The sequence below is a fragment of the Pygoscelis adeliae genome, unplaced genomic scaffold (assembly GCF_000699105.1).
Source record: "Pygoscelis adeliae isolate BGI_AS28 unplaced genomic scaffold, ASM69910v1 Scaffold120, whole genome shotgun sequence".
Lineage (NCBI taxonomy): Eukaryota > Metazoa > Chordata > Aves > Sphenisciformes > Spheniscidae > Pygoscelis > Pygoscelis adeliae.
Window position 1 is genome coordinate 6,347,026 of NW_008824032.1, and position 25,432 is coordinate 6,372,457.

The following is a 25,432-nucleotide window of genomic DNA, read 5'->3' on the forward strand; positions in this document are numbered from 1 at the left end:
TATATCTTGTTCAGATATGACAGAATATTGTAAAAATAAAAATCCTGTAACTGGTTACGTGTATTGATTTTCCCATCTCTGCCTCCCCTTCGTGCCTTCCCTCTAGCCACCCCCCCCTCACCCCCCCAGCAAAAAAATATAGGGAATGGGGAGAACGTTCGTCAAATTAGACCTATATTTTAAATAACCTTGGCCTGTTTGCAACTGGGAAAATGTTTTTTTACTTGAGAGATTTATTTCTGTCCTTGTAACACCATGTACTATATGCATTGCACCTGTTCAGACATAAGCACACCACATTATTATAGCTGTAGGGGTAGAAGCTTCCCAATATATATTTTTGAAGGGAGGGAATGCTGGGGAGAGTAGACCTCTCTGTTCAATTGTTTACCGAGCAGTCTCTTACGAAGACTTCTTCCTCATCAAGATCAATTTTCCCTGCTCCCCTATTGTCTGGGGAAACCTATCTTCAGGAGCGTCTTTCTTGAAAGATCTCATGACTTTAAAATCATCAGTGGGCTTTGTGTAGTCTGCCTGTCAAAAGAGATATGTTTACACCTTCCCTGCATGTGTTAAAGCTATAAGGTTACGGAGCAGAATGGCTGATACGTTTCGGCGCTTCATGCTAATACGCACAAAAAATGTATTTATGATAATTATATGGACTGTCTGAAACAATGCATTCCAACATCCTGTAACATAAATAAGAAAGGTGGAGCCAGCCGGCACCGAACTGTTTATTTGCCAGCAATCCTGCTCAGCCCCGTATACCTTTTCTACGCTGCCTCAGCCTGGCAGTATTGAACCTGTTGCTGCATTAGCCGAGTTGTATTTTGCTAGATAGGGGAAGGAGGGTTGTCTGCTGTCTGGTAGGAGGGCTTTGTCTGTGTGCGCCTTTCTCTCCCTCTCCCTCTCCCTCTCCCTCTCTCTCGCACGCTCGCTCGCTCTCGCTCGCTCTCTCTCGCTCGCTCGCTCTCCCTTTCCCGTCTCTGTGGTTTGTAAGGTAGGTTGCAGTGTGTGTATATACACAACATCAAGAGCAGGAAAATGGACTCATTAGGGAGGCAGGCAGTCATTACCACTCACACTGTACTTCCAGGGAGACAGCGACTATGAGGAGACAAACTGAGGACTGGGGAACAAGGTAGGCCAGTCAACTTTTACAAAAAATAAAAGAATAAAGCCTCTGCTCTCCTTAAACCACCAACTCTTCTTTATTCCCTCCCCCCCCCCCCCCCCCCCAATTTAGAGATGTAAGTTTGCCAGACCTATTTGCTAGCTTAAAATTCAGAACATCTATAGAAGGCCTTACCCTCTACAAATGTTTTTCCCCCTTCTACTTATTTAAGGGTGTGCCCCCTTATGATTCACTTTAATTACTTTTTTTTAATCACGAAGGAAACAAATACGTTTGTTTTCCAACACTAGTTCCAAGTAAATCAGTATCTTTCACTCTTTTAAAACAGCCCTCTCTGTATGTTTGTGGGTCTCTCTGCTTTTTTCTTTTCTGTTTATGCAGTTCCATCTGTCTGTCCATATATCATGTTCTCCTTATTTACTGCTAAATGGGGTTTTATTAGTATTTGCCAATGACTTTTAACTGTAACGCTGGTGACCAGGGTTAACGGTGACTCTCGTTCTTTGTTTTCTATATATATGCACACTGTAAGTTTAAAGTCCATGCTTGGCATACAGTAAATAAAAGCAAAAAAAGAGAAAGCAGGTTCCGCTCCTCCTGACAGGATTTTTATTCGGAGATTTTGCTGTTTGTCTGTTTTGGTGTGGGGGCGGAGGGGGTTAATTTTGGTTATTGTACATGTACTTTTTCCTCCAGAATATTTTTAACGTCTATTTTTCATTATTAGTGTTTTTCCAGTTTCCTTTACTAGGAAGAAAGGAGACGTATATTCCAACTTTTATGTTGCTGATCTAATGTAACATTATGGAGGCATCACTGGGTTAATAAGAATTCAAACTTTCTAAGAGGGAGTTTGTATCCTTGGCTGCCCCCCACCCTCCCACTTTATGCATGGTTATGCTTGTGTTTCCGTGTGTGCTGCCGGGGAAGGGAGGGGGGAAGGGAATAGATATTTTTTACAGTGGTGGCAAATTATGAAATCTATCGAGCCATTTTGTCCAGAAATAGTAACTATTTATTTACCATTTTTCATTCCACAAATATGCTGCTTATTTGTAATTTCAAACATTGAAGCTTTTCTCTGAATTAATCTTTTTTTTTTTCCTTTTTTTTTCCCCCTTCTTTTTTTCTGGGGAGGGATTTGTGATGCATTTCATAGCCCATTTAGCATTGTTGAGTTTTTGGAGCCCAGATTTATCATGGGTTCTAAAGACTGCTTAAACTGATCCATTTGAAATGGTCTTTTTATCTGAGCTCCTGTCATTTCTGTTGGAGAGTAAAACTGCTACTCTGCTGGTAACAAAAAAAAAAAAGAAAAAAAGAAAAAAGAAAAGAAAAGAGATAGTGGAAGTGAGTTACATAAAATGTTCTGGAGAATCCTAAGTAATTATATAAAATGGACGCTGATGAGTGGAGATCTCTCAAGAATAACAATCACCTTTTTTAATAGAAAATTATTTATTTAATAGCAAGAGGCGGACTTCTTAAAAACATGCATTAGGCCTTCCTCTTAGCACAAAGAAGTCCGTAATGCAATATTCCCAACCCACCTGGGACTGCCTAGGAGATTCTCCAAAACCTTCAAATCCTTTGAAATGTTTCTTAAAAATCCATTATTTTACAGCCAGAGAGAACTTCTGCTGCCAACAGGTTTTTTTGCTGTTGTTTGGGGCTTTTTTTTAGCTGTCCTTTAACTTACGACTCCCCAGTTTCAACAGAAGTGCCTCCTCGCTGAACAAACTAAGTTAATTGAAATCCAAAGCAGCAGATCTATTCACTGGCACTACAACCGCAGAAACTACTTGCTCCATTTTATTAGCAGCTTTATTTCCAGAACCTGAGCGAAACTTTTCACGGTTTTATATATCAGTGTGCCAAGAATTGGTGGCTCATCTCTTAGCTGGGGAATGACATTCATTGCTTCTTGTTTGTTTTTTTTTTTCTTCCTCCTCCTTTTTATTCAAGCTTCTAAACTAATATTTTGTTGATCAACTTTAAATGTGTTTATTGTTTCAAACGACCTGTTAACTGTAGCAAGGTGTTTCCTCCCCTCCTAAAGTTTGAATCTCAAGCTTTGAAACTCAGATTTGGGTGTAGAAAGGATTGTGAAGCTATGCCAAAAATGTAGGTGTCTTCAAGGTGGAGTTGCTGATGCCTTTAGATGGTGGTCAGCCTGGAGTGATGCAGCTGGAGTGTTAGCAGCCGTCCCCCTCGTGGGGTGGGTGGGTTTTCAGGCACCTGTCATTTTCTCCTGAACCAGTGCAGGTGTACGTTCCTCAACAGCCCAGGTTTTTGTAGGAAAGCACATGGACCTGTCCTCAGGATTCTTGCGTCCATTTAGCAGAAGCCCAGCCTCATCTTAGCATTTTTGAAAAACTTTTAAAATGACTGCAAGATACCTCTTGATTTTATGAAAACCCCAGGCAAGAAGAATTCGAGCAGACAAGGAGAGTCGGAGTAGGAGAAACATTTTTCATTACCCAGTAAGATCTTTTTTTAATCTTAAAAACTTTTTCACTAGGAGGATTTAATTTTCTTTGAACCCCAAGTATATTCTAGCAAAAAAGTATCTTAGCCCTTTCAATAGCACAAAGTCAGTTTGCAATTTGAATAGAGCAGCAAAGGGTAAAGTATGCCTAAGTAAACTTAAATCCGGCATATGATGCTGTAGCTGGAACTCGGGGAGCGTCAGGCCTGTTGGCCAGGGGGGTAGGACCGAGTTTGGCGGAGCAGTGTGTCCGGGGCGGTGTGGGGTGCTCTGGGTTCCCATGCTCGCAGCCCAGGCAGCTGTGCGGAGCAGAGCTCGTGGTGTTGATTGGGTCACAGTGTGCTTTATTTTAGCGTTGGAGCAGACAGTTATCTAACACACCCACATGAGGAAGTGCTCTGGAGCAGTTATTTCATGCTTTGCCATGCCCTGTAGCTAGAGTAATTTTGGTCTGAATGGCATGTGTATATGCCTCTTTCACTCCTGTGAGACGAAAAGCAATGCTGTTGGTTTTTTTGTGTGTGTATGCTTTTGTGTGGGGTTTTTTTTTAAGTGTTTTTTTTTTTTAAAGGGAACCAAAAAATGGGATATAAGACAGTCAAATCCAAATACCAAACAAATACCAAGTCAAATTACATTTAGTAGTAGAGGATTTTGCTTCTCTTTTAAAGGAGGAAAAAATATCAATCTTGTTTATTTTGATAAAGACAGTTGTAGCAATTTCCTGAGTTGGATATATCATTATTATAAATATTACTCACAGTTTTCCTATTTTTCACATTTTCTTCATAGGCCCAGCTTATACATAAGGGAAAACAGCTGCAGAAAATTAAAAAAAATATAATATTATGTATATGAAACTTTGATGTAAATAGGGAACAGTGTCCCCTGCTAGAGAATTCTGTGGGATGGCTTACAAATCCCATACAAGGGAGATTACAGTCTTAGATAAATTGTTATTTAAATGATTTCAAGAAAACCCTGTTCGTTTTTGCAGACCATATGAGGTTTTAAGCAGAATGATTTGAATAGGAGTTCTGTTTAGAAATTGATGGTATGCTGTGTGGCCTTATAGATTTCAGTTGGTTTCACTCCTGTCTCTTTTTATAGGACTTTTTTCACACTGTGATCAGTAGAAGTTCTTCACCATACGGAAAAAGATGCGTAAATGTTAATGGAAAATTAAACACTGAAATTTAAGAAAAACTTTTAGAAAATCCAAATCCTTTATAAATGTTTTTAATTTTTTTAATGAAACAATGCACTGGAAATAGTTGTTTTTAAAGAATAACTTGTTCCCTCTGTAGGGTCTGCAGTTCAAACTGTGCTGCAGAGGGAAAATGATGGCAAATCAAAGTGAAACGGACTTCACTGATTTTATTAGTTTGGCCTAAGAAAATTCAGAAAGTAAACAAACTATCAACTGTGAAAAATAAATTGGATTTTTAATAATCTATCTATGCCAATAATCCAGGTTTCTCTTGGTAAAGAGTAGTGTTTAACCATTCACCAAATTTTGAGATACTTTCGTAATATCTGTATAGCTTTAACTTAAGCAGATTTTCACAGGTTTATCAAACTTGCAGTGAGGAGTGAATAAAGGCAAAGGCTTTTGTCCAGGATGGTTTTTGCTTTGATGATGTTACCTATATTCCTCGTAATTATTTATCTTAAAAGTTAATATTTAGTTCTAACGGCACTGATCCAATTCTCCTCTAATAGGAAACCGGCATTTCAGAATTATTATGTCCTTCATGTTTTCGTACATTTTTGTACTTAATCCTTCAGTGCCATCGTGTACTATGATGGCATTTTGAGCCTATGTCTTTCATGTTTTCGTACATTTTTGTACTTAATCCTTCAGTGCCATCGTGTACTATGACGGCGTTTTGACCGCCCGGCGCTGGCAGGAGTTCTGTTTGCGGACGGTTCTTGTAAAATGGTCACCAGCGGCACAGGGACATGCGCCACCTCCTTCTTCCATAGCCCCTGGGGCAGCCAGGACTGCCGGTGCCGCGGGACAGGTTGCTACACATCCCAGAGGTTTGCAAGAAGAAAAAAGTTCAGCTCTTATCACGTGCAGTGAAGACTCTGTATCTTGAAGTAGTTAAAATACAGGAGTGGGAAATCGGGCTAATGGGATAAAGCTGTCTTTAAAGAAAAAACTACTGTTCCTCTGACAGCTGGGGTTTGGCTTTGGTGAAATGAGTGTGGAGGGTCCCAGCCTGTTTCTGATGGGGCAGATGTTCACCTCGCAGAAAAGCGAGCCACTGACCGATTTGGCACTAGGTGGCACTATGGGAAGAAAGGCCATGGACTATGCGAGCACAAAGGCTGAAATCCTTTCATGCCAAGAAGTGGGCTCTTCCCATCAGCGACAACCTGCCCCGTGGAGGGCAGATTTGCAGCCTATGCTGTACTTGTTGTTATCAGGTACTGTTCCTCAACATCTTTTATGAAAGATAGGTATTCTAACAGAAACCAGTCCTACCTAATTCAAACACTGGCAACATCTTCAGGACTTTATTCTTCAATGCCTCATGTCATATGTCTTTCCTTGTGCTTTTCTGAAGTGGGTGGACACAGACCCCTAAGTAACATTTTATGTCCAGTTTGCACAAGTGTAAATGACAGGACAAAGGGTGAACCAAAACCCGTATGGTCTTCCTGAATATTTGAGCTAGTATCAAATCGGTGGTTATACAAGTCTGTATTAAAAACAGTTGGTAACTACAGCGAAGAGGAAAGGAAACCTGAATGGGCAATGCTTCCAACCCTCTGCAGAGCACCTATGGGAAATCCTTTGCAGGACAGAAGTGGTGCCGTTCTGTAAGTTACACCTGTAGATGACCTCTTAATGTTACGCTTCCATAGTAAATTCATCTTGGGATTGTGGTAGAGCTAAAAATGCAGGCAAGTGTAGTGTGCCATTTGATTCTGAGGTAAATACAGTATGGAAATTACTCTACTGATTCCCCCGCCCCCAACCTAAAAGATAAGCTTTCTAATATCTTGCTGCTAAAATCATCAATAGCTGGAAATGCGATCAATCCCTTGGGGATACGAAAGTAGGACTGGGAAGGTTGCCTTATGGACTTCAGAGTTGTCCTTTCAGCTGACTGAAAGTTAATTATTGATTTCTCTTTCCTCCCTAGAGATCCATATGCCTTTCTTTCTGGCTAGAAAGTTAGTGGTCACAGTGCAGGAATTTGAGAGCAGGCGTTGTGTGGCAACACAAGATTTCATGGGCAGGATGTCAGGAACGGGTAAGATGAGGCTGATATGGGGAGAGAGTGAAGAAAGACAACTAGGTAAAAGCTTATGTCCAGTATTGTTTTATGTGGGGTGGACATGGAGCCTGTTACTCTCCATGGCTTTGGCTCCTAAACTCCTAGCAATTTGATAGCAAAGTGAGTCACAGGCATTAGTGACAGAGAGGAATGCTGAGAATAAAAACAAAACAACAACAAAAAACCCAACCAAAAAATCTCATTGTTTAGGCACAAACACAAGAAAACCATGTTTAATTGCTAATGTGCTCCCTCTGCTGGTTCTCTAAAACTAACAAATGCTATTCCCAGGAGACTGGGCCACACCCTCTGGGACACTGCCTTGCAAAAATTGTGTTTAAATGAATGGCTTTGAGCTCTCTCGCAACGAGCAGTATTAACAGGAAAAGAAAATCTTCTGACGAAGTATGTTAAAGCCTACCAGGCATGACTGCTGAGAAAGGTCATGAAATGTCCAATCCTGTAATTCAGGCTTTTTTGCTTTGTTTCCAGTCTTACTTATCTTTGAGAGGCATTTCTTTTTCTATCATTTCCCAAAGTTTGCATTTTCCATTTTGCTGCTGCTGCTTCTAGGATTTTTCCCATCTGAAAGAGTTTCAAAAAATGTTCTCATTGGTGCTTTTAGTTTCAATTTTAGTGCATGTAGTATCTGAAGAAGCCCTAGTGTAGCTTAGGCTTTGGCAGCTTCCAATTCTTTCTGTCACTGTCAGTTAAATCTGCTTGTCAGCTTTATACTGTTGTGCCCACTTCATCCTGTCCTTTGGCTTGAATACCGGCTGTTTTTTCAGGATACTCTTGAACATCCTTCCTCGTTGTGATGAATCTGTATTTCTTTTCCAAACATAGACTGAATTGTTTAATATGTTAAAGTAGATAAGTTTTTAAAATCCAGCATTTTGTACTTTCATGCCATGAAAAATGTCCAAGTCCTGGATAAGACTGAGTATCGGAGAAAAAACTGAAGAAAGCTTTATTAAATCCCATAGAATATTTGGAATGTGTGGAACATTTCTGACATGGTAATTATATAATGAAAGATTGTCCTGTATTTCCCGGGTTTTCCACCTATGTGGACTATCATGATAAAGAGCCTCATCTTGCAGCCGTTGACACATCAGTGGGAATCAGCTGTGCAGAGCTGTTGCAGGACTGGGCTCATTTTCCATGTAGAGTAGTGAAAAGTTTCCTTTCTGTAAGTCTCATGCTTCCCATCTAGGTGACTGCTTATTAAATCTTTATACAGTAGGGACAATAAACCAAACAGCCTGGTGGGTAGCTAATTGGCTGGAGTGACTCAAGCCACACATAAATCTCATTTGTACTCAGTACATTGACTCTCTCTGGCCTCATCGCTCTCTGTAGTATTCGTTCATTTTGAGACGGCTAGAATATAATGCAAAGAAAAGAATCCCTGGTTCTTCTTTCTCAAAGTCTGGGAGGATGATTATAGGATGCTTCTCCATTATTTCCCTTTCATAGGCCCTGCAGTTTAGGAACCCATCCTCCTGAAACATAGTGCAGGGAACTGCCCCCTGTGTGGGCAGTCATGGCAGACACATCAGGAGACCAGTGCAGCACTGAGACCGCATCACCCTCCTGTCACCAGGTCTCTGGACGTGAGAAATCATAACAGGGGTTGGTGTCTCTGTGATACCTTGCCCTCCTGCTGTACCTGCTTTGGGGATAAATAGAAAATTCGGCGCCTGGGGCTACCGATCTGGCACCTTTTGCTAGTGCTAAACTAATACAAGTGATTAGAAGCGACACGAGTTCCCAACAAAGGCCCAGCCTGTCCTGGCTCATATGCGGACCGTTTGAAGTCCAAGCCATGTTTTGTAATTTCCAGCATTTCATAAAAATGCTGCTTTTATTTTCTTCTCCAAGCCATGGCCAAGTTTTGAAAGCTTCAAAGCTTGCTCCAATTGGATAGAAAAAGTGTGTTTTTAAGATAGTGACATTTCCTAAATGATCTGGTTCATTCTGAGCTATACCAACTTCAAATCATTTATCCACTAAGTCAGTCAGGCTCAGCCTGAAACATTTCACTGCTGTGAAAGCAGCTGCTCCTGAATGAGGTTAAAAGCCAGTTGTGCTTTTGCAGTACATTCGGTTATGCTGTACTTTGTGCCGGACAAGAGAAAGCTCAGTATTTTTCCCTAGCGCTGGGTATTTCTTGATTCTGGAATTAACTTTCTTTTTCTGCTAATCTCAGAGTCCCTTTTTACAGGGGACCGGATCCCATTCAAAGCCTTTCTTAATGCTTTTTTAGACAATTTTTTTTTTTTAACCTGCGTACAGAGATCTTAAATATTTTTGTCAGCACAAAGCCGTGGTGCAGTATCAGAAGTTGTAATCAGATTGCAGTGCAGTCACTACTGTGATGTATGCAAGTACATAGGTACTGGTAAGGATAACCCACTGATTAGGGAAGCAGGCTTTGTCGTTTGTTTCTAGTTTTCTGTGTAACTTTCAACAAGTCACTTCATTTCTCAATGTCTCAGTTACTCGTCCTCAAGATAGGGACAATGACGTTTATCAGTTTCTGAGAGCAGTTGGGAGAGCATTAGTTATAGCTATATTAGCTAATTTTATCTTTCCCTCTCAAATTTGTGCCTCGTTACCACCCTAAAAGTACATTGCAACCTCTTTCTTTATGCTAATGTGTTTGCTTTAGCCTCCCAATGAAGTTTTTGAATACTTGCGGTCTTTCTCTGGCATGTCAGAATAGAACTGACACCTGAGGTCTTGTTGGGTTGTGGGGTTTTTTTTTTGGGGGGGGGTTGGGTTGTTTTTTTTTTTTTTTTAGGAAGTTTTCACCTCATGGAGATTGAGAGCTAGCATTTACTTAGGTAGTTTAGATGGCAGTAACTGTTCTGCCCTGATCATGCAGGCTGAATTATGTTGGATCTCAGGTGAATTTTGCATGTCTTGAGCCATGTATTTTCACTGCATTCAGCCCTAGGCTTTCTTGACCAAACTGTTATTAATAACTGAGCTACCTCAGTGAAAGCTGTCTCTATGGTGGGGTGAGGGCCCTCTTGTCTAGATCACATCCGTATCCAGCCCTGTGATAATTTAATCTGTTACCAAAATTAATTTAATTTTAATTCCACATCTTTTTCAGGTGAAAAAAGTAGAAAACAAAAAGGAAGTGATCTAAAATGAACTTTTCTGGAGTTTCCTGGTTAAGACTGGTTGTGCAGGAACACAGTTTAGTTGACTGTAAGCTGTTTTAAAGAGTTATTAGAATCTGGTTGAGTAATGTTACTATGGAACATTGGCTTCAGTGTGGTAGAAGGATACAAATGGACCATTTAGGAGGGAGGTTTGGGAAGAATGTGAGCAGCTAGAAGAAATAAAAGCTGAGACGCAGGCAGGGGGCAGAGCTGTTCAAAGAAAATTAGGACAAAAAGGCTGAACTTCATGCAAAAAGAGGGGCTAACTTGGTCCCACTGGCAGGAGAGGGAGAAAATTTTAGGAGCAGGATTCTGTATTAGTAGGACCAGAGTGGGATGGGACAAGGTCACAGCCCTTTCCTTTTCCCTCATGAGCAGTGAGCTGGAATAGTCGTCATACAATAATCATCGTCAGAGGACTGTGCTCTTGGGATAAGAAGTTCCCTGTGAAATTTCTGAATGTCTGTGTCTCTGCTAAAATGTTTGTGGGTCATATTTTGCCCTAAGTTAGGTTTGTATAAAAGTGGACCAATTCCATGAAATTTAGAAGAATCAACATTGAACCGAGAGCTGAATTTAGTTTTGTATTTCGAGCTTACTGGCTGCAGCTGGCATATGTCTGAAGCAGTAAAGATGATGCATGGTACTCCACAAGTGATTTGTGACCAGGAGATGGTTTTCTTTAGGACAGTGCTGCTGAATTTGACCTCATTTTTGCTGTGTTAGATACTGTCTCCCTTGTGGCAGCATACATAGGTGTATTAATAAGGTTCTTACCAGATCTTTCCTTGAAATCTGATCTTATGGAGTTGATGAAAAGGCTCGCTTTTAGGAGGTGTTGGTGATTATTCTCATAATGCCCAGGCAAAGCCTGCAAAGAATTTAACATCCAAAAACATGCCTTTTTTTTTTGGTTGCTCATCTGCAAAGGTTTAATCCTGAGACCTCATGTGATTTTTTTTTTTTGTTTGGTTTGTTTTGTTTTGCTTTGTTCTCATTATCCAAAAAAGAGAAGTGCCAGTTCTGTCTAAGTCTTTCCTAGGCTTTTTTAGATAAAGGAGTGACACAAGTACTTCAAAACAGAGAGCAGTTATCAGCTGAGTTGAGCCTGAGAAGGGAATGCTCACAAAAGGTTCCAGGACAGTTTAGCCAGAGATAGCTGCTGATATGAATAAATAGCACTTTGCATTTCTGAAGAAACTTATTCAAATACCTTATAGTGTTTAACGAAAGTAGTTAATTTAGTTTTGCTTAACTCCAGTAGCTGAGTCAACATTATTATTTCCATTTTTTAATCAGGAACAATCGAGGCACAGAGAGAAAGAGGAAGTGGTGCCTTTCTTCCTTCCTCAGTGTATTGTACATGCAGATGGGACTTGGAAAAGTAAAGACTATGTTCCATGGACAAAGGAAGCTCAGGTGATTCTTGGTTATATTAAAGACCATTAGGCTTTTTTTACACCATTGTGGTACTGTAACACATATGCAACTTCTTTGCCATTAAAGTCTTGCTTCTACTTTCAGAAGGAGATAAAAAGACCCTATAGTAACTGAAATTGAGGCCAAACACATTTAACATACCAACATGTCAATGAAGTCTTACTTTTAATAGCAGAATTAAAAAAAAAAAATGGTTTTGGCGGTTTTTTTGCTTATTATTTATAATTACTGTCTTAACTCAGTTAATATAATTTCAAAGACTTGTAAGCAACAATTTTTTTTTTCCTGATTGGATTCCCACAGCTGGATATGTCCCAATGAACTCCAGTGTTTGCTTTGTCCAAGAAGTAGATGTTCGAAAACTGGACCAGTCTGTCACCTCTTTTTGTACAATAATAATCATAGGGGAAGATTATACCTGGCTGAAATAAATAGTGGTGTTGCTTGCTTCACGAAATAGCCATCAAAAGAAGACTGAAGCTCCCTATCACATGTAAAGACAAAAGTACCTTCAAATAGTTAACGTTGTTCTGGACTTCTTGTATGTATAACTGCTTGTATGTGCAACTGCTATTAACCTCTACGAGAGCTGCAATATGTGAAGGAGAAAATATCCCCTAAGGGTTCTTTGGACGCAAGCATTTAAAGAGGATTGTTACTTGTCTGTTTAAACTGTCAGCGGAGACAAAGCACATGCAAGTAATAACGGGAGGCTGCAAGTACTGAATTTGGGCAGAGCACAGATGTATTGCTGCTGAGGCATCTGTCAGAGAATGAACAGTAGGAGGAACTGAGTTGTTTGTACATTCAACCTGAAAACTGTACAATGAATAGCTGCATTTAAGTTTTTGTTACTTGAGAATGAGATTCGGATCTCAATTCTTGAAAACTTGCAAACAAGTTTTGGGTTTGTACTGCTTTCTAGTATCTTTTCACTTCCCAAGAGCCAGTTTAATGTCTGTTGATGTTTAGAAGACCAGATTGGAAGGACAACAACATAAAGTTTTATTAGCCAGCACAATTAATACTTTCTTCTCTGACAGCCAAATTCATCTAGTGTAGTGTGTTTACAAAAGAAAAGGCTGGAATGCCCAATAAGGTTTTCCCTTTATCAGAGACATATGGATTCACTATCACTGGATATCTTTGTGAGACACTGTAACAAAGAACACTCCTCAGGCATGTCTCACATTTCAAGGATCGAAGGGCAAACTGGGTGAATGTCCCTTCTAGGAAATGGATGAACCAGCTTTTTCATATGCAATCTCCAATTTCGGTAATCCCCGAGAAGCTTATAAAAGCCAGGATGGAGTCAGTAAAACCTCATCTTATTAACCTCCAAAAGGACACAAAGGGGTTTGGATCACAAGGCTGGTCTGGATGCCAAGTGCACCTCTTCAGTACTCTCATACTGTCTCAGCCTGCTATAACTTTTGGTAGACACACTACAATAAGATTCATGAAGTAGATGAATACAGTAGATGAAGAGACAAGGTTTACTGGGAGAATTCCCACCTGAGAAAGGCAAGTCAAGCTTCTTTGTACAGGAAAGCCAATGAATGTCTTTCCCCCCTCCACACCCCCTAAAGTAGAGATTTTTCCCCTGTTCCCCTTTCACATATACATAATGACCTATTCCGTAGATTGAATGGTCTCCGAGATTCATTTGTCTCTGCTGATAAGCATTGGTCCTATGAGAGATCCTCAAGTCAATTGTATTTGAGTCCTCTTACTTTTTAGGACACTTGTATCCACTTCACATGCTAAACTCGGACATAGGGAAGTTCTACAGAGGTTCCCTGTTACACAGTTGCCTGTACATGCTATTATGGTAATAAAAACTGGCAACTTTTTTCTCTCATTAAGCATCTCCACTGTTATGCATTTACTTAAATAAATGAGCTTCTGGCTTTGTTTTTTAATTTACTGAGGTACAGCTTTTGCTATCTATAATTAGGACGCATGGAGTCTTCAGAACTCCAAAGGAGTGCTTTATAGGACACGCCATTTTTCATTCTGAGTGCTGTGAACCATTATATATCTATATGGGTTTTGGGGAAAGATGGATTAAAGAGTCAACAACTATGTAGGCATTAAGTCAGCAAATCTAGTGGATACTTATTTCTTAACCATTTTATTGAACTCTCATCTTTTTGGCCCTTCCTTTGGTTTTGATGGGGGGGGATGTGTTTAGGGGGAAATTCTCCTTGGCCCTCCTGTTTTCCTAAGTTTCAAATGTGCCTAGAGATCAGTGAGGTGGGAGCACAGCGGGGAGCTTGGAATCTGGAAGAATGACTGACCAGGGATTTCTCTGAGCTTTCTGGGAAGCCTGGGTAAATGAGCTGAACTTCTGGCTGAACCAGCATTGGTGAGGCTCCTTGCCTTGTCAGAGAGAATCTTGCTTCCTCTCAGAGCACTTCTTCAGGGAAAGGCCAGGAAGGAAGTAATTCTGCGTGATTCAAGAGAGACTTTTAAAGGCCTATGCTCTATTTTTTTAAAAAGTATGCAGGCAAGAGCCTGCTTTGTCATATGCATAAAACTGTAAAGCTTCAAATCTTTATCGCTCTTTGCTTATTTTATAAAGCTTTTACTTTTCTGTATCTTTACTCTCAACGCCTGTATATTTAACCTTAAGAAAAGACACATAGTAAGCTGAGCAAACGGAGTGGTGTTCAATTTGCTTACTTATTTTCTGCCTGAGCAGGTCATGTTCCCGCTCCTTGTGGTAGAAGGGGCCATATGCCATGGCTCCTTCTCTGCAGTGTGACCGGATCTGTTGTGTGTGCACAGTAAAACTGAGTCGGGCAGAATTCAGTCAAGGTGCACCAAGCTTACCGCTTGTGTGCGATACAACTGTAATAATGTCCACGCCCAGGAGCTCCAAAGCTTCCTGGAATCACTGGATTTACTGTGAATGCACCATAACTAATTTGGATGTTTAAAGTACGCCTGACATGTCCCAAAGTTGCTTGACTGCATTCATGCTTTTCTCTCAGCAGGTGTGCTGGGCTTGTATGGGAGTAGGTCCTTCCAGATGAGCATGATCGGGAGAAGGTCATGAGTGAGATAAACAAGTCATGCATCCTGAGTACAGTCCTCAAACACTGAATTTTATTTTTTTTTTTAATTCAGGTACTGTTTATAATGACCTTAGATAGGGCATGTGGAGGAAGAGAAGATGTGAGAAATGTAAATAAGAGGACTTTTTGGGTCTGCTGTAGACCTTCTTACTGATCTGGGTACTTCACCTCTCTGCTCTTCTGTTCCCTAGCAGTAAAATGGAGCGATGAGAGTAACTTCTGCATGCCTTGAAGCTTAATGAACATTTTGTGAAGCGCTCAGAAATCTTCAGGTGAAAAAGGCTGGGGATAAAACAGCAATTATTGCCACATTTACCTTCTCTTGATCTGAGAGGGGTGAGCAGAAAATGCAGACGCTTGTGTTACCATGAGAAATGAAGATGTGTTAATCTCAAAATTTTTCCCAATAAGGTAGCCTTTCATGCCATCTGGAAATTTCTCCCGAAAACTGTCTTCCGAAGCTTTAATCCTTTCCCTCCTTATAGTCTTTTGCCTGATCATGTCATCAGTGGAAGAATACAGAAGTGCAACAAAGGGTAGTAGTGCTGAAAGGCAAATTTTGATACTTCTAAACGTTGTATCCTACTGATGTCAGCGGAAGCTTTAATTCCAGTCGAGGGTTGCAGTTAGTTCTCAGAGTTGCAGAGGATGAGCAGAGGTGGGTATTTGGGCAGAGAGGAAAACGACCAGCAAGTGTCCACCTGGGTTCTGCAAAGGACTGAAAGACTTGCAGTTGGGAAGCTAATCCCCTGGCAATGGAGGGACATGCTTTGTCATGATGAGCGATGCTGATGTGTTGGTTATATCTTAACCCCTGGCAGAGAGGAGTGTTCAGGAGGATGGGATTTAGAAGTAGGCTGAAGCTGAATCTAAATGTGATAGAAACAAAGGGTGAAGAAGAAGAGGAAGGTGCAGTTCGACAGCAATAACTGTCTAGATGCCTGTGTTTGTTCTGGAGTTTGTGGTGGAGCTGAGTCTCACCAGCAGCAGTGCTGCGTGTAGTGTGCTCAGCGTAAATAGAATCCATAAACAGTTTTGTAGAGAGTCAGGGTTTTATTTTGCTTGTGAAGTCGGACCTATTGTGACTCTTGGCTCTGCCATTTCTTTCCTTACCTTATTGGTGGGATAGAGTTGATATTGCTTAGCCCAAATTCACATACATGAATACGCTTTCATCTCTTTCTCTGTTGCTTTGTTTATCTGTCTCTGTCTATCTCTCTGTGCGCCTGCTGCTTGTCTGCCTGCCAGTTTTTTCTTTGTCTCTATCACTTCATCATTGAACCCATCTGTGTAGAAAATGGGATATTTGGCTGTCTTTTTTTTTATTATTATTATTTTTTTTTAATTTGTGTCATTTTGTTCCCTCAGACTTATGAGGATAAAACTCGCACTCCTGGGGGTGCCAGGCATTTCAGATCTTGCATTTAGGAGGAGCCGTGATGCTTTTTGCGTCTGTTTGTCTGTCCATCTGTCTGCTGGTCTATAATAAGCTGTGCAGCGAGACAGCAGCTTACTATCTGTGTGTGTGAAATTAGCTAATTGGTGTTAGCAGCAATATTTTCACATGTTTTATAAGCAAAGTGCAGCAAGGTATATAAATGTAGATATGATCCAGAGACACACACGCGCGCGCGCGCACGCAAGCCTGTCGCTGCTCATGCATAGACGCTCAGAAGTAATTAATGTTAATAAGATTTTAATGTGCTTGTGAGATCATAATGAGGAGAAATGAATGCTCTGATTAGAAAAAGGTAACTGTGTGTGTGTGTTTTGGCTTAGAACAAGATTTTCCTCTTTTTTATAAATCACAATTTCAGAACTTGTTTGTGATTGCATCAATCGGTTTTTATTTTCAAATTAGAGGTCTGTTTAGCCATTTGAATGATTAGCCAAATAAATGGGTAAAACCCTGATCATAAGGAATGGTGCAGATTATTTTTTTTTCCCCTCTTAGAAAGCAATGCTACTATATGACAGGGCTGGGCAGCCTCATTCTTCTAGCATTACATTTTTTTGATGCTGCTTTTAAAGCCTCGTGAGAAACTGCTCTCAGAGACAGTGCTCATTTTTTACAAATAGAGATGTTTATCTATAGGTGTCTGCAATGCATAATCAACCACTGAAACCATTGTGCCAAGGCACATTCCTATTCATCAATAATGATGAATCCTCAGAGTCCAGATGATCACATGATACCTTGATAATATTTTGAAATAATTAGTTTAAGAAAGCAGAACTGTATACATGTATTTTTTTCTTTTAATCAGTCAGTTTCCAAATACGAGATATGGGAAAGTGTTTGCAGGAAATATTTTACAAGCTAAGATGTTTTTTCATCCTAGATGCTGTGTAGTCACCAGACCCCAGGCTGGCTAAAATCCAGCTGGACACTAGGGGTCCTTCTCTCCAGCAAATCAGTGAAAATATTGTCCAGAGGGCTTTACTTTAATTTGCATACTTACTATTGTTATTATTTTGAGTAATAAATTATATCAAAATATTAAAAAGTTCTTGCTTGATAGTGCTACACAAATCACTTTGGGATTGGGTTTGGTTTTTTTTTTAATTAATACTGAGAGGTTAAATATTCTGTTTTAAAAATATCTAGAATGAAAAATGCAAGTTTAAAAAGTCCATGCTCCAGTGCATCACATGTTGCATACTACCCACTTCTTTATTTTGGTGGCACCTGGCTTGAGTGGTGTTTTAAAGTGTTAGATCTATGTTTGAATTCATGGAATATGGTTCATTTCCAGGAGGTGCTGAGGTACCACAACAGTGGTTGTGATGAGAGATGGTAGAACTGGTGGATGAAAAGCTGGACATGAGCCAGCAATGTGCGCTCGCAGCCCAGAAGGCCAACTGTATCCTGGGCTGCATCAAAAGAAGCGTGGCCAGCAGGTCGAGGGAGGGGATTCTGCCCCTCTACTCTACTCTGGTGAGACCCCACCTGGAGTACTGCGTCCAGCTCTGGGGCCCTCAGCATAAGAAAGACACGGACCTGTTGGAGCGGGTCCAGAAGAGGGTCATGAAAATGATCAGGGAGATGGAACACCTCTCCTATGAAGAAAGGCTGAGAGAGTTGGGGTTGTTCAGCCTGGAGAGGAGAAGGCTTCACGGAGACCTTATTGCAGCCTATCAGTGCTTAAAGGGGGCTTATAAAAAAGATGGCGGCAGACTTTTTAGCAGGGCCTGTAGCGACAGGACAAGGGGGAATGGCTTTAAACTAAAGGGGGGTAGGTTTAGACTAGATATAAGGAAGAAATTTTTTACGCTGAGGGTGGTGAAGCACTGGCACAGGTTGCCCAGAGAGGTGGTGGATGCCCCATCCCTGGAAACATTCAAGGTCAGGTTGGACGGGGCCCTGAGCAAGCTGGTCTAGTTGAAGATGTCCCTGCTCATTTAAAGGAGGGCTGGACTAGATGACCTTTAGAGGTCCCTTCCAACTCAAACTATTCTATGATTCTAACACAGTGATAAGATTGCAATTTCCAAATTGTGCTGAACAAAAACGAGTGTCAGTAGATGCAGCTTTGACATGATTTGAAGTCTCTAAAGATGATGATATGACAGTTCGTTTATAATGAATGAATTTATTTTGGGGAAAGGAAAGATCAGGCATTATGTATATTTGTTTATTCCTCTAAACACTCCTTTCAGTCAGCTGCTATGCAGTAGGGCCTATAACTCTAGTTTATCATTCAGATAGCTCAATCAATGAACTTAATACAGGAACTTTAATTTTCTGAGGTACCTTGGGATATCATCTGCATGTGTGTGTGCTTAAGTGTGTCTGCGAGTGCACGCAAAGCATCACTGAAACCTGCACATCCATGCAGTAAGGCCAAAACAAAGTATTGCCTGACTGCTGCCAGTGTCCAGGTAAGTTTTAATGACCCTGGATGGAACAAGGACACCTTTACTTCTCCTAAGTGCTTATAGGTTGAGAAGTGCTTTAAATTTTGACTTAAATAATATGGTAGTCTGAGCTCTTGCTGTAAGGAAGCAATCCATTTGCTTTAAAAATCATTGATCCTTTCTATAGATAATTTTATTAGAATCTTTTGAGAAATATCAATCCCAGTTTTGGATTAGTATTGAATTGAATTAGTATTGAATTAATGGAGTATGATTCACTTCCAGAAAGTGCTGAGGTACCACAACAGTGGTTGCGATGAAAAATAGTAGAGCATGGTGATACGATTGCCATTTCCAAATCATGATGAACAAAACCAGTGTCAGTAGATACAGCTTTGACATGATTTGAAGTCTCTAAAGAAGATGATGTGACAGTTCCAATCCCACTTTGGGGTTAGTATCCTCTTGCATCTTTTTCATTGTCTGTTTCTGCTTGTTTCCTGTATGTTAACATGCCAATTCCCAAGACTGGCTTCCACAAAGTTGAAGAGAGAGTAGGAGCAAGGTAACGGTAAACTCCAAAACCACTGAATTTTCACCTTGGAGCAGGAAGCAGCTAAGCAATGCGAGGACTTCCTCTTTAGTTTTTCTGCGTTCTAGATGGCAAATGTTGAAGAAAACATTGTTTGATGTTCTCAACTTCAGAGATGAAGTAACCAAGCTCCCTTCAGCTATAGACTGAAAACTCCTTAAGGCTTGGGGAACTCAGGAAGAGCTGAGGCAAACTGGCTAAATGTATGAAGTCAGTACGCAAAAATGAGTTGTGCTGAATCCTTGGGGGACTGCTTTAATTCAGGAGTAAATTAGTCTTAGACCAATGTAGCTTAACTGAATAAGGAGCTACAGGGAGCTTTGCTGTTGAATTAGAGCATCTACTCACAGCTGCAAGACAATTAAATGTGTGCATATTGATGTCAGACCTTTAGTTGATTTGCCTTAGCTTTCTCAATGTCCCCATGCAGACTTGGCTTAAGAGATAGATAAACTGTCCCAAGCAATTCATTCTGTACTGGGGATCCAGAACAAAACAAATTTCAATAGCTTCTTTTCTCTGAGGAAAATGTCACGACGTGAACTATTGCACTGTTCTTGACAGAGTACTGCTTGCCCTGCCTTTCCTTGGGCACTATTGTTTTCCTGTGCACTTGTTGGAGGGTCCACAGATACTGAAGGTAGCTTTCTGTTACAGTCAGTTTGTACATACACAAGCTCCCAATATTTAGGAATAAAACATACCAAAGGGAGAGATACCATGTATTTGCAATGACTTCTAGAATTATTACACGAAAAGCAAGTGTATGTACAAGTTCTGTTTCTGCTTGGCAACTAGCTGCTTTACTTACATTTGGCTACTCTGGTGTAGGGTTAGTTCAAAGATGAGGAAGAGGGTTTTGGGGTGGGTTTTTTTGGTTGTGATGGCAGAACAGAATACAGTGGGAGCATAGTAATGACAAGCTACCTTGGGAGAAACTAATTTTCTCTTAAAGAGTCCTATGCACAGTGTGAAAATAGGAGCTCGTAATTGTGTGTTGAGATTGTGCCCTGAAGAATGTTTTAGAGTACATTTGCCAGCCTTACTCTTATTACACTTGTTTAATTTGACTTTGTTCCTAAGTATACATATAAGGTTAAAATGCGATTAATTCATAAAGTTCGTAATTGACAAACTGATTGTTAGTTGATAGAATCTCCATGCTAAACAGCATTGGATTTGCACAGTGAAAACTCTCTGCATAAGGATGGATTTTAATAATATCTGTAGGTTCTAGCTCTACCAGGCCAGCAGAGAAAGCAATCAACTTTGAAAGCTTCAAAGAGATAGTCCCCTGCTAGCCTCAAAGAGGGGGGGTTTGTTCAAGTATGCTAACTGATTTCAGGTGTTTTCATATGATCTGGAGACAGAAAACATACAGCCTAAAACTGTCAAGAATTAAGCTTTAAAAGAACTGATTATCTCATCTTACTTGCCCAATTCCATATTTATGTTTCTAAATAAGTAGCTACTTTTTCCAAAGCGCTTAATGCCCAGAAGCACCTGCTGAAGCTGCTGGATGCAGAGAACTTCTAGTAGCTTATGGATTTAGAAGAGCAATTTTAGATACTAGTTTTGAAAATGTTGGCCAGAAGGCTCTTGGGTATAGATGAGCTTAGAAATTCCAGATAACTGGCGTGACATTTCTGACAAAAATGTTGTTTTAAGAAGTTGTATAATTGCAGTGTATGGTATTTACATGAAAGTAAAAAATACGGGTATCTGTAGGAAGACAGGAACTGTTGAAGAAATCCAGTAAGTTGTTCACATAGGTCAGTCATCTCTGTTTCGGAAAGTGTCAAATCTTCTGAGGTAGGTAAGGAAAGCTTTCTCATGAACAAGTATCGAAAGACCTAGCCATGGAGGAAGTTCCTACTTTAGTCTGGTATGGGGTAATTGGCCAAGTCTTTGAACAATGTAGGTGTAGGTTTTCTGCTTGATTAGAGTTCTGTTTGACTTAGTAATGGATATTCATACTAGCCATATGAAAGTTCTTTTTTTTTTTTTTTTTTTTTTTTTAATAAGTTTTTGGTTTAGGTGTTTTTTTGCAGCATATATTTTTAAATGGTCTCTGGAGACTCTGGGAGGCTTGAGAGGCAAGGACATAGGAAGAAACAGCGTAAAGCCCTTTGGTAATTCAAACAGAACTGAATGAAATAGCAATACAAGACATAAGGCAGCTTGCAACCAAGCTGAGAGGTTTTACTCCTCTAGCTCCCAGCTAGGAGTTGCAGCTGCTGTGTTTTGCGGATTTTTATTTTAGCCATTTGAAAGTTTTTTTTTTTTTTTTTTTTTTTTTTTTAATAAGCTCTTGGTCTCAGTGTTACTTTGCAGCAGATATCATGCAATCTACAGGTTGATTCACAAATGAAAGGAAATGTCTTAATTTTTCTGAAGTTTTGTGTGTTGATACTGGGAAAGCTCTCTGGATGTTTGAGGTTTCAAGTAACGTAGAAGCAGACAGCACTGAGCAACTAGACAGAGTCAGAAACATGAATCACTATGGCATGAATTTGTTTCCTGGTATCTCAGTTTTGTTATCTGGTGGACATGTGTGTCCTGTTATTAGTAGAATTCCAGTGGCTTCAGGGTTAGCTGCAGTCATCACAGAAGTGTACAAAATAGTTTATATATGTGCTAACTCCTACACTTATGCCTATGTTTACAAGCAGTGCATTTGGAAAGAGTCTGAATGTGTAAGAAGTGTTTGAATAATGAGTTTGGGTAATAGTTCAATTTCTTCGGAAAATGATAAAACTTTTTCTCATTCCCCAAACCATTCTGTCACTGACATTAGTAGGAGTAGGCCTTTTTACCTATGCCTGTATTAATGATTCAAGAAAAATTGCAAACTTCCTGTGTTTTCTGAAGCAAGGTATTAAGTATCTATTGCATCAATTTACCTATCTTCAAGATAGGATTGATATTTTATAACTCTCTGTCAAGCAGGTGGAATTTAATCGATGGGAAGAGCCTTTGCATTCTTTTATGTGAAGGCCTTTCAGATCTGCTAGGTGCTGTGATGTTTGGGACTCACTCATTCGGTTGGTCTCTGCATTACACTTTCCAGCCGTGCTGTTTGCAATTCACATGTTGGCAAATGCAGCACAGCAGCATCTCTTCTGCTGTGGGACTCCATATTCCAGATGCATCGGACCACTCTGCTGGCCAGCTGTTGTCTCCTGCATGTGATCCTGGGACTCAGATAGAGATCATGGTGCTCAGCAGTATCTGCAGGGCTTTATGCCTCCAAGTGAGGTCCTGAGCTCAAGGAGATCTGCCAGCGGGCATTTTATCTGGAGTGACAGCCCAGGTAACGTGAACTGCTGTGCAAAGCCTTACGCATTGGGCCAGCTGAGGTGCCTGTCTTCTAGGCAGGCAAAAAGCTATGAGATCTGACTTGGGAAATAATTCCTCTGCAGTCTTTTGCAATAATTGCTACAGACTGGAGTAATCCATTGAGGTACTTGAACCACTCAAATAGCTAGAAGCTCCCAGCCCTGCCTATCTGGAGATTCTTATCTGACCACGTGATAAACATCCTTCCTCGGATAATTGCCCCGATCATCTGAACAGCACTTAAGGAAAGTCATGTGGCAGGTGGTAACTTGTTTCTGTCAGTGGTGGTAACCCAGCCTGCTCCGCTCCCAGCAGCTGCTGCCGAAACACCGTCCATGTCAGGATCTGCACTTTCTCTTCAAGACTGGGGAGGAGGCCCAAGCCGACATGGGGCAGGGATCATGGGGAGGGTGGGCAGGGAGTGGGATAGAGGGGTGAGGGGATGGAGTCGGACCCTGGTTTTGTGGAGGTGAGGAAAGCAGGGAGGGAATGAAGCAGGGACCAGTGCCATGGGATGGGCAATGACAGAAGGGTGTGGACAGTGGATTGTGTAAATAGGTGGTTGAAGTAGAATCTGCGTTGGAAGGATGGGAAGGTGAGGGTCTGTTTTGGAGGGAAAGAAGAAACAGTATGGACATGCCCCCACCTGTGCACATTGGTGGTTCATCACGGAACTGGGAGATGTAATTGCCAATGTGTTGGTACCATAAGAAACTTATTTGCTTTTCGAAAAGCTTGTAAACATTAAAAGTAAATATAATTTAGGCCCACTCCTCATTAGATTTTCTTCTCTCTTAATACAGTAGTCCAGTCTTGACAAACGTGTTTTTAACAAAATCATGCTTAAATACTGTGCCCTGGGTACAACTGATTTCCAGCACTCTACCTTTTCTTCTTCTTTCAAGGTGTTTCCTACCTTTTATTCCTTTTTCTTTCCCTGATAGTGAGCAAATGACAAAAAATTGTTAAATTTGCTGCTGCCACTTTGCTGTGACTTGTTGCAGCTATCAGACCAGTTGAAAGGCCTAGCAGATACTGGCTTCTATTCTAAAGACTCTCTGTTAGTCTCTGGACTTGATGGATTTATTTGAAAGCATCTAATGCATACTGAAACCTGAAGAATTGACAGTCCTGGTGTAATGAGGCTACCCTGAAGGATCATAAGAGACACTGTCACTTACTTCTGGCCTAGATTACTTGTATAAACACATATCTTGCTGAAATCCAAGCACAAAGACGGTCCCTTTCTGGGCTGAAATTTTCTTTTCCTAAGATACATGATCATTTTGCAGTGCTTCATAACTGTTTGGTGTTTTTTTTTTCTTTTATGGGATTTCCTTTAATGGTTGTCAGTGATTTCAGCCGTCCTAGAACCTTCAAAAAAGAAAAAGGCCTAAGGAACTCAGGTAGTCTTCTTCCCTGTCCAAAAGAGGATAGACTGTATTTTTTGTTATTCCTGACAAGTAATTGTCCAGACTGTTAAGTTGTGAGTCCCACTTCAAGCGATCTATTCTAGTACCTCATTATTCTTGCCATTTAAAAGATTTTCCTTTTGCCTAACCTGAATCTTTCTTGCTACAGTTTACTTCCATTACTTCTTTGGCAATTAATCCCATTCCCTTTGCAATAGCCTTTTATGTACTGGAAATCTGAGTAATATGTAGTAATTTTTGGCAGTTTTTCCACACTGTTTATGGTATCTGCATTTATGATCATTCATGCTTTTTTCTGGATATTCTTCAGCTGCTGCACATCTTGAAACGTACTGCCCCTAATTTGACAGTTTACATTGTGAAACTTCCCCAAACTGAGTAGAGCTGAAAGATTACTTCCCGAGTCCTTGGGGCTGCGTGTCTGTTTTTACAAACCCAAAAATGATGATTGACTCCTTGCTTCACCAATATATTGCTAACTTATATCAAGCTTATAATTCATGATAACCTTAGGTCCTTTTCTGAAAAACTGCTACCTGCTCAGTTATCCCCGTCTTAGATTTGTGTCATTAATTATTTCTGCCCAGGTACATTACCCATATTCCTGTTGAATCTCATCCAGTGCCTCTAGACAATTTATTTTATTTGCCAAGGTCATTTTTAATTTTATTAAGTTATTCAGTGCCCTCCCAGGTTCATGTTGTCCGCAAGTTCAATACGCATGTTTTCTATTCCATCATCTAGGTTATTAATGAAAAAGTCAAATAGAACAAAACTTAGGGCAGAAACCCAGTTGATGTAGTCTTGTATTTTGATAATTACTGCATGGATTCCCTTATCCAAATAGTTTTGCATCTGTGTGATACCACGACTATGCTTGGTTTGTTCCTAGCTTGCTTATAAGAATATTGTATAAGATTGTCAAAGGCCAAAATAAAGTCAAAGTACATGATATTTGCTTTCTACAAGGTTTCTTATGCTGTTGTAGAAGGAAATTAGGTTGTTTTGGCATGATTTGTTCTTAAATCAATGTTGATTGCTACTCATCTTTTATATTTAGGTGCTTACAAGCTAGTTCGATTCATTGTTCAAGAGTTTTTCTGGGAATTAAGTGTAAATTGACTGCTCTAGAATTCCCTTGTTGTTCTTTCTTTTTTCTTTTTTCTCTGTCTTTTCATGGCAGGTACTAGATTTATTCTTCCAGTCTTTTCTTGTCTTCTACAAAGTCTCAAAGTCTGTTTCAGACAGTTCTTTAAGGATGCTGGGATGCAATTCATACACAAATGACTTGAAAAGTATCTAACTTAGCTAAGTACTCTCTAATCTGTTTGCTCTTTCTTCTGGAGTAAGACCATGCCCCTCCCTCTTCATGAGTATTAAGTGTATTATCCATGTCTCTCCACTTGAAATTATGAATGAAAGGTGGTACAAAAAAAGGTGTTAAGCACTTCAGCCTACTCACATCATCTGTCAGTTGATCTTCCTCTCCATTGATTAACAGATCCACATTTTCCCTCATATACCTAAATGTACTAATAGAATGGTTTCTTGTTACTCTTGATATACACCGTTAACTTTGTGCTTTGCCCATTATGATT

General features: G+C 40.3%; 1 long non-coding RNA gene across 1 annotated transcript in view; it reads left to right on the top strand.

Moving 5' to 3' along the window:
• Positions 1 to 968: 968 nt before the first annotated feature.
• The window catches only part of LOC103921507, a 241,151-nt gene continuing 216,687 nt past the window's right edge, over positions 969 to 25,432 (top strand). The window contains exon 1 of the long non-coding RNA XR_663851.1: positions 969 to 1,144. This is a non-coding gene — a long non-coding RNA (uncharacterized LOC103921507). The remainder of the gene's footprint in view (positions 1,145 to 25,432) is intronic.